Below are 10895 nucleotides of genomic sequence, written 5' to 3' on the forward strand. Positions count from 1 at the left end.
TATTACGGTTTTCTAGCGTTTAATTTTACTCATATTGGATTTTAGATGATTGGAAAATTTAACAACGAATGATACAAAAATGTGACCGTGAAAAGAAATTGGTATTCGTTGTGAACAAATTGCATAAAATCAAAAACAGTGATGAGTGATAGATCTATATCAAGATTTAGAAAACGGTAAAGCTTAATCCAATAAATTTGATCAAATCAACTGTGCGCTTTATGTGTCCGACAACATTCACATCGACCAAAGTGAAAAACCATTAATTCATCTCCAATTTCTTGCACCTTCAACTTCAAGTTGATCTGAATCTATTTTAAACTTATTGAACCCTTGTAGCAAATATAACAAACATAATTCAAAGATATAAGTGTACATGAACTCATCGCAATCTTTGTATCCAGCACCGTGGAAAGAGGAAAGAAGAGAGTAATAATAAAAGCATCACAAATATTGTAATCACAATTTACTACACAGTAGCAAAAACAATCAAAATCTTTCTCATGTCGAAATACAGCGTCCAAAAACTTGGGTAGATGGATGCTACATCACAGCAGTTGTAGATAAGTTAATACGTAGTCATCGAGACTTCAAGAAAACAGAAGACAAACGTTTTTGGGACGCTACCACAGTCAATCAAAACACCACCCACCCAAGGCACGTGGAGGCCAATATGTGTACCATTTGGGGCTTGAACAGATAAAAATACTTGATTTTGTAAGAATTTGATTACAGTTATGTATACAGTTACACAACCATGTCCACTACGTATTTATCTGTTATTTTTTACATAATACAACGAAAGTTTTATCGTACGTTCGATTTTATCCTAAATTTCAAGGTTCCATATGTAATTAACTGAACATTAATGCTCGTGCTCATGCCCCAGTGTAACAAAAATTTTGGAAGTAAATAGGGGTTGTTACACTTTTTTTGTTATAACTGATCAAGAACCCATCGAATATAAATCAAAATGCTGTTAAACTTAAAATTGTCACGCACTGGAGTAACCACTCCCAGTGGCTGACCCGGCATAACTCATCCCTGATAAGGCTCTATCTAATGGATGTGTAGTTCCTGTCAACCTCTCCGACGGTAACACTGTGAGGTCCACCTCTCTTGGAACTGTCCGACCAGAGCTGAGCCTTATTGATTTTATCCGGGAGTATCTTCTGTAGGTCGGCTTGTTGATCACTGTCTTTGCTGCGGGGGGCGTTTGTTAAGTCCCTTTCTAAAGCTGGATCACATGGTAATTAATAAAAAAAACAGCACGTTCTTATACCAAGAAATACTAATTACTAGACAATTACAAATTACAATGATTAATGTCCGACTAGATTTCAAACGAAGAGTAATAAGTGGGTAAGGGTAATATAACGTTGGTAACTGGTAAGGTTTTACCCCGAGGTCTGGCAGCCTTGACCCCACTTCGTGGCAATATCTGCCCTGTGGACGCTTTATGAATTACTCTGTTTGCTCGTATTGTTACTTTCTTCTTTACTTTTGCTCTGTCTAGTGCATGTTTAGCATCGGTCTCGGTCTGCAGAAATAGTTTTAATAAAATCCGGAAGATGCCTGTAAAATGCAGTGTATGAATCATTGATGGTTCCAGTTGACCTTTGTGATTTAATGGAATAGAAAATCCGATATGATTGTGTAAACACAACAAATTACATACCTCATAATAAAGACTCTCAGGAATTTCCCAGGATTGTAGTCTCATCACATCCCTGGGTATGGGTTCATACGACCCCGTACCGAGGTGACCTGCTCGACCAGATATCATCACACTATTCACTGTTTGTGCAATCAGGTTCTGAACTACTGTTGTTTGTGGGTCCCTCTGATGGTGGTGGTCACTAATAAATCACTAATAAGTCACTAATTAAATATGTTTTGTTAAAATTGATTCCAAATTTGGATGAAAATTTAGTCTAGTATTTGACGAACGCGAAGATTTTTTTTTAATTCTTGAAAATCTTCATTAATTAACTTCAATCAGTTGTATCATCATGCGAATAATAAAGCACGAAATATCGTGTATTATAAGTAAATTATAATGTAAATTACCACTCGAAGTACGATCATGTACCGCAGTTTCCAGGTGACGTAGCACAAAGCAATAGCAGCTAAAACGAAACAACACAAAACTATGACCATCACGTGATAACCCCGCATCATGGTCTCTTCTGACAAAACCGGCAGTGCCATTAAGTCGCTGTCTTCTTTTCCAACTCCGCCGGTTTGATTCAAACTTCTGGAGTCTTTCATCTTGTCAGGAACATGAGAAACATACTGTTAGTGGAACTATTTTATCGGACGTTATTTTATTTGACCTTCGTCCTAGAATCTAGAATATTAGTTAACAAGACGTATCCGTTTTACAAAATGACTTGAAGTTGAACAGTGTTCATGGTCTGAACGTAACAATATGGCACTACACAAAGACAAGTCTGAGTACATGTGTCAACTGTCACAGACACAATAGAAACAGCTGCCTGGGTTTTCAGTGTCTTTCAGACCAGATCTCCAGTCATAATGCTCACGCTTTACAAGTCGATGGTTCGTAGTCTACTGGAATACTGTTGCCCGCTATGGCACACCTCCAAGATATGTGACATCCAGGAGCTTGAAAGCGTACAGAAAGCTTTCACCGCAAGGATTACTGGAATGCGTGATCTCCATTAATGGGACCTTATTCAACGGCTATCTCTGATGTCTTTACAGCGTCGCAAGGAGCGGTTTACTTTACTTCATATGTGGAAGATTCTCCATCACCATACCAGCAACGATTTTAACGTGCAGTTTGTCTCAAGGCCACGTTTTGGAAACCTAGCAGTTATTCCATCTGCATGCAGACACAGCTCAGCAGCAAATCAGTCACTATGATAATCCATTTGCAGAAAATTGTGGAATGCAATGCCTTACCATCTGAATTGCATCGGCGACCGGGAGCATTTAAAATCGCAGCTCACCCAGTTGATGTTATCTCTTCCGGATACACCGCCCATCATATAAGATGTATATTAAAATTACAAATCAGCTGCTAGGAAATGTCGCCGTACTATCATAGTCATTAGCCGAATAACACTGTACGGAAATGAAACATTAGTAGTAGTACCACTAGTAATAGTATACTACGTACTATAATAGTACTAGTAGTATTCGACAGGGTTGTGAAATACGTGTTTTACGTTTTTTTGTATTGGAGCGTTTTTACGGTTTTTTAACAGGTTTTTGCGTATTTATTTTAAAAACGTTGTGATTTATACGGAAATTTACAATGTTTTGACGGTCACCGACTACAAGTAAACGAACCAGCGAAGTACGAACACCATGAGGCCTGGGCCACAATCACATAAGCAAATTGCAGTCTTCAGTGACGAGAGGATAAGCGACCTTACCCTTCTCAGTCACGAAAAGGAGCTTGTCAAAGCGATAGAGATTGCTGTCATTATTGACAAGTTTGCTGAGAGTAACCGCAGAGTCGTGTTGAATTGAACAGTCTCAGTGTCAATTATGTTTTAATTGTTATTAAAATATTTTTACCTTTATTTTCACATTATGTTTTATTGAACTCTTCAAGTTAATTCAGACACTTTCTGGTAAGGTTATTAGCTTCTAAAAACGCAAAATTTTCCGGGGGGCTTCGCCCCCTAGACCCCCCTCAGAAAGGGGGCTGCGCCCCCAAACCCCTGCTGCAGCGCCTTCGCACCAAGTTGCACCCCCCCCCCCCCAAGAATAATCGGATGGAGCCATGGCTGGTCAACACAACGGGCAAGTTTGATTGGTCATACCGCTACATTTTAAATTTTCACGTGAGTCTGCTTGATTAGATTATATGCGAACGTTTTTTCTCGTTTTTTTCTCGTTTTTTGAAAAAAATAGAAAAAAGCACGTTTTGAACGTTTTTTGAGTTTACCATTTACGTTTTTTCACAACCCTGGTATTCGAGGCAACACTTTTTGATAGATTACGACATAACATAACGGCTGTTACTACTGCTTCTACAGTTACCTGGAAACAATATAGATTCGGTGGAAATGGAATGACAGGTACCTGTTGAGCGCGGCCCAGTATCTACTACAGCTGCTATAACTGATGTCATGATTAGCCTAATCAGACACCACGGTAATCAGCCTGAGACAGTATGCCAGTACCAATGACCAACTAAGTGCTTTACTGTACATTTTTAGTAATTTAACATATGAATAATATGTGCAAGGAACCCGTAGTAGGGTATGATCTATTGTAGGGGTGTGGAAATGGGGGGTCCCCTCTTCCTACACCCCTAGCTGCTCTTTTGGTATGATTAATGATTATGTATAGTGTAAACTGTAAAATTGCACAATCAAGATTCAAGAACGAAGGCCTGAAACAAAACACTACCACCAATATACCAAAAAAATACCCAGCGTACTAGATCACTCTACAGTCGATCTTCGAGATTGTTCTAAAAGGGACCCCTACAGTTGAAACCAACTTCAATCGATGTATTTTCGGACGCTGATTCCGAATCACCCCCCATGACATAGGGTTAAAATGCTCCCCTGACGAGATATAGGCGAAAAACTGTCTCGATCACGTGATATGACCGTATAAGGAAGTTAGTCTAATTTCTCGTTAGGGTTAGGGTTTCAGCATATGCCTTTGTTAAGGATTGGGGTAGGGTTAGGGTTGCGATCAGATTTAAGAGGGTTTCGAATAGTCGTTCAGGACCAGCTAGAGAACGGGTTGAAAAAGTCACGTGACAGTCGAGTGTAGAGTGATTAATTATCATCCAAAAAATGCCACAGCAGTAGCATTAGCAAAGAAATAGGCATGCTTCGATATTATATATATGAGATCATATTATGCACAAAACAACTATTTATAAGTTTATACTATCCACTACTACTACTTAATAAGTAACTTAGCAGTAACATGCACTTCTAAACCTGCGTGACAGACTGTGCTGCTTGATACGATTTCACATTCTTTAACTAGTAACACTGTAACAGGGGAGGGGGGGGGGCAAAAGTAACGTTACATACGTTGGCCTTTATGGGCATACTCATAGCTCAGTTACTGATTGCCCGATTGAGGTAATTCTTTTTGGTAGGATTTACTATCACCACTTATTCGGCGAATATGTTAATTCAAAGAATATTCATGTTAATTTTTGTCAAATGAAGGTTCATTATCGCATTTATTTAATAGTTCTAATACTCGATCGAGCCAAATTTTATGGAATTGTGTTCCATGTTCGGCCATTCGAATTACAATTGTCCTGAAAAATGAGAGTTGTAGTTTCTCAGATGACCGAGATACGAAGCATAACAAGTTTATTCATTACGTGTGATCAGGTGATAGGATAACCTGATCACGTGATTAGGCGACCCCGTTAAATTGCAATTAAGGTGTCCTATCACTGTATGAGTATCACATAAATATAATCACCCAATCAATTTAGCGAGATACACAAAATGCTTGATAACTTTGTCATTTCAAATCCGTTTTGCCTCATTTTTTCAGATCAGATGCAGCAATTAATTATTCACAGTAATCTCAATCAATTGGGCGCGTAGCAGTTTAGGAAAGAACAATATAGGTGATTTAATATTATATGGGCATGGTCTGAAATATTCGAATTTTCGTGACGGAATCTTCGAATGAGTAGTTTCACCGTACCAGGCCATCTGCAAAGTTACAGGTCTCAAATATGAAACACGGCGGTGGTATTAGACCCAACGTACGTTACTTTTGCCCACCCCCTGTATATTTCTCGCAAATCGAGTGCTTAGTACATTAAGTTTTAAATATTTATTGAGTTATATACATCTATATTAACGTAAACTATCTAATCAGCAAGCTTGAAGTTTATAATGTGTGTTAAAATCAATGCGTGATTATCATGCACATTGCACGGGCACCATTTATGTAATAATAACAGACACGGAAAATTGAGGAGGTTCTGGAAACATAAAGTGATATAGTATGTATATTAGGTTATTATACAAACAATATCAATCCAAGACAAGGGGAAAAGCTAAGCCGCTTCAAATTGTCGGAAAGGGTCCGTTAATTCACGTTAGCATTTGTATGAAGTCTAGTTGGTCACACTCACAGAATGAAGCCTCACAAACAAAACTAGGTAAACTATTCAAGGAGTTAGCCCATGAACTGTTTCTGAAATGTAAGATATTATAACATTTTTATTATAACATTTTTGGACTACTTAAGAGAACATGTCATTTCACTACTGATAAAAGGCAGAAAAGATCGTTCTATTTGGCGTTAATTAGGTCTATATTTGAACATTGTTCTGTCATATGGTCCCCTCAATCTGCAACTCATCTTCAACAGTTTGTTGCTATCCAAAAGAGGGCTATTAAATGGATCAATGGTGAACCCTACTCCAGTTATAATGACGATAAACTTGCTACAGAGCAAAAGAAGCTAAATATTCTCCCTGTCATGCAGAAGTTTATTTATAACGATCTTATGACCTTCTATAAAATAGTGAATAGCATAATCCCAGTTTCGCTTCCTACTTATATAGTCCTATGCCGTCCAGAGGGCACCCGATACACTAGGCACAATGCTCAAATAATTGATAGGTCGGATACTTCAACTTACATGAGTACCACTGTGCCCTGCTCGGATGCCTTCCGAAATAGCTTCTTTTATAGATCTATGCTGAAATGGAATAGTCTACCAGTATGTATCCGGCAGTCAGAGCGGATTTCTACTTTTAAGGCCAATCTGATCAAGTACCTCTGGGCTGCCGATACAGTCTGGCCAGACTAGTCTCAGAAATGTGTTTTTGTTGGTTACAATTCTGTCCGTCCAATTTCCTATCTGCTTGTCCCTCTTTTTCTTCTATCAGTTGTGACGGAATTGTAATGAACAAAATCCATATATAATTATTTATGATATGTTTGATTTCTTGTTATTGTATGTCATTCAAATTTGGTAGACGGCCCCAACGTTAATGTGGCTTTTGCTATGTGTTGGTTCAGCCGAATTAATTATTATGTAATCAAGTTTATTTTTCTCTTTTAGTTAGTTGTCATCCGGCCAAACATTAAGCAACTTATATTGCAGCACCATTTTTCAATTAGAATATTAAAATATGTCATTGTAATTTTGCATGGCTGAAATGTAACGCTTGATTTGTATATATAATATTAATTGAATTTTCAAATAAAAAAATTAACAATAACATAAAAGTTCTCAGCTCTTGACGTTATGTTAAGGTTACAGTTATTATTATAGTATAATGTTTCAGTTAGTGTTCAGTTAAGTTGTAATTGTTTCACTGGCCTTAACAGTAACTGACAGTGATCATGATCATCTGATACTGATAGTAGTTCTACATGATGTAGGTGATAAATATAATCCCAAAAAACCTTTACCTGGCACGCCAGCGCCAGTCCCTGTGCGGTGCTCTTTTCAAGCTTCCTAAGAGAAGCGAGCAATAGCAAATAGACTAGCGATCTAAGTAAACTGTAAAGCTTGTATCAGTATCACGTCGTGACCCCTATTGTCGTTTCACTAATTAGAGTTTCTACGATACAGGGGGAAGTTTCTGCGATACAGGGCGGGTCATACAACGTATGACAAGGTAACGCATAAAGATTAAACTTAAAGAAAACCTTGTATCACGTTGTGACACCAACTGTCGTTTCACTTTATTGTTTCTACGATACAGGGGGAGCCGCGCACTCGTGTATGGAGGGTCATACAACGTATGACAAAAACTTTACCGGCTAGGTTAGGCTGGCAACAGGCAAATGCTCTTTTTCACTGCAAGTTTGAGTTAGCGCTGGTACACGTTGGAGCGTGAAGCACTACTAAGTCGCGCATTCAATTTAATGCTTCTTGTTGGAGGACTTCGCCGCTTCGACGCGCCGCGCAAACTAGCATTCTTGCTGACTAGCATTCTTGCTGGCAACGATCTGGAAAGGTTGACATCGTCAATCAATGCTTCTTGCAACCTTCCTTTCCTCTACTGCACACTAAAGTCATTGCTAAAAGTATAACGTCAAAAAAGCAATAGTCAGCTGTTAGCAACCAAACTATAGGAACACCAAAAAATAGCCGCGCGATTGCTGACACCTGATAAATCATTGTCATACGTTGTATGACCCGCCGCACACGAGTGCGCGGCTCTTCCTGTATCGTCAGGACGATTTATTTAAATTATTATTTCACTATAGTAAAACGACCGTGGAAGTCACGACGTGATACAAATAAATCAAAAGCGAGCAGGGAAAACGCGCAATTATGAAATTGAATTAGAATTTTCACACACGACGTATAAAATGCACAATAAAATGCGTATAATGCTCCTTGATTAAATTATCAAGTCTTTGCAGTTTTTTGTAAGTTTATAACCTACCATGTACCAGGACGCGCGCCGAATTGGACTTGTCGACGGTCCTTACACGATTTTGACACCAGACACGTAAAAATGCGCGCACGGTTTTGTTATTACACTGACTACAAATAGTGTCGAGTTGATTTTACTAAAATGCATCCACAGAGGGCACCCAAATCCATGTTCTCAGTTCTCGTGTCGGTCTATCTTGTTCCATTTTTAAACATACGTCTGCAACATGCGCTTATCCACTAATTAGTAACGCGCGAAAACTTAAACGCGCAAGGCACTTTCTCGTACACGCCATGTTCGAGAAGGGGCCTTACGAAAATTTATGTTTTAAGCATATATTTTCTTCGTAAGGCCCCTTCTCGTACACACGCCATGTTCCAGAAGGGGCCTTACGAAAAATATATGTTTTAAGCATTTATTTTCTTCGTAAGGCCCCTTCTCGTACACCGTACTTACTGTTATATCCGGGTATTATTTATTTCGCCGTCTTTAATTTAATTTACTATGCGCTGAGTTTATGGAAGGACAAACTAAAGAGGTCCGGCCGAGATTATAGAATGGTGGGTCTGCTGCTCTGCCTCCTGTGTTTCTGAGTTTCTTGTGTCTCCGCCTCTTCCACAACCGCCGTCAACTGCCTCTTCCACGGGTCTTTATGTCTTCTTGCTGGCTTCATGGACTCAATTGTTAACAATAATTTACTTAACTCCTTATTGCACTAAATTTACTAAATTTACTAAATCTTACACATACTAAATCTTAAAGTTGTCCTAGTAGTCAGTGTAATAAGCGCCAAGCGCGAGCACAGTTTTTTTGTCCGAATATCGTTTATATGCTTTTTAAAGTGTGCGGGGGATACGGAAGCATCGAAAACCACCGGGTAGCAATTTTCACTCGCTTAATTTGACACTGATATTATTTTTTTTGTTTTTTGACTGTCAATGTGTAAAAACGTTTTCTTACCATCATCCGATGAGTTTTTTGGTAAAATTTTGATATCAATATTTATCTCATCAATATGTTATGAGTCCTACACCTTCATATTATGAATTCCTGCATTGGTATGCGAGTTATTTCAAAATGAAAATTCCAGTAATCCGCGCTACGAAGAGTTCACGTTCAGATTTAAGTGTTAACGCATCAACTTTTTACATACAACTAATAAATTTGGCGCGCGCGCCAGCGCTAATTCGTCCAAAAAGCATATGGTTCTTATTCTCAGCAAACAACAAAATGGCGAACCTTTTCTTTTTGCAGTACGGCCACGATTCTTTCGGTCAGATTTTCTTGCAAAATATTCGAAAAGCTCTCTTGTTATTTTCGCAACTCTTATGAGATCCAATACTATTTGCACCATGATTTGGTGAGTGACGACTGCCCTTCAGTTTCTTATTCTGACAGAGCGATATCTTTCGGAACGTTGTGGCATGAGCGCGTTTAATAACGGTTAAATGCCTAAATTATACATGAGCTGGTGCTCGGTGATTTTCTGAAATGGGCACTCGGTGCAATATAAGTTTATATCCAAATTTAATTCTAATTCTAATATCCAAGTCCGGTATTTCACCAGAATTTTATTATCAGACTTTAAGGACTTTAAGCTACAGGTTTCATGCTTATTTTTTCAGCTACTAGCTTAATTATCTACTTAAACCATGCTAAACTATAGTGAGGCCGGTGAGTACAAGTTCAGAGCCATAAGTTGAAGTCTAACATTGTATCCAGTATGTATATTATACATACTGGATAAAATCTTAGATATACTACATCCGTAAAATAAGCAATTATTTATAGCTTGTATGTAAAATAAAAAGAATGCCTTCCTAGCAGTAACAGCAGTACAGAAGTCAAACTGAAGTTTAAGTTACATGTCTAATGGAAGAGGGAATTTCTCTGCTATTTTTGTGTTTTCAAAAATGAACGGCGCATTTGATTGCATTTGATTGAACTTAATTTCAATTAAAACATATGTACAGTCATTAACAGTCATATATGAAGCTCAAATCGAATATAAAGCTATATAATCAGAATCGAATCGAGAGATGCTTTTACAGTTTAAAATTTAAAAGTTGAAATGTCTATTTTACTAGCAGTCAATATAATATTTGTTTCATACAACAAGACTTGCTGAATAGCAAGGTTGCGGCTGCTTTTTTGAATCATTCCATATATTTAAGTTTTATTCAACGGTGAGAAATGTACAGTCTTTAAGTTCTCTTCATTTGAACGCCTCAAAACTGGTTTATTTCTCATAAACAATTTTATCACATCATCAGATAAGAAATATTTTAAAAACCATTACTCATAATATTATATACTATGATTCGAATAAATTTATAACAAAAATACAGCAGATTTCCTTCTCAGTTAGATATCAGCAATAAAGTTTTTAAGTTAAAATACGTTCCCTAACCCATTCACAAGACCTTGCGAGTTATGATATTAAGAATAATTCAGGTCAATGCCGGACTTATTAATATTCAAATAACTTATTAATATTCAAATAAAATGGGTAGGCATTTTT

Source organism: Bolinopsis microptera, chromosome 9, assembly GCF_026151205.1.
Source record: "Bolinopsis microptera isolate Bmic1 chromosome 9, MBARI_Bmic_1.0, whole genome shotgun sequence".
Lineage (NCBI taxonomy): Eukaryota > Metazoa > Ctenophora > Tentaculata > Lobata > Bolinopsidae > Bolinopsis > Bolinopsis microptera.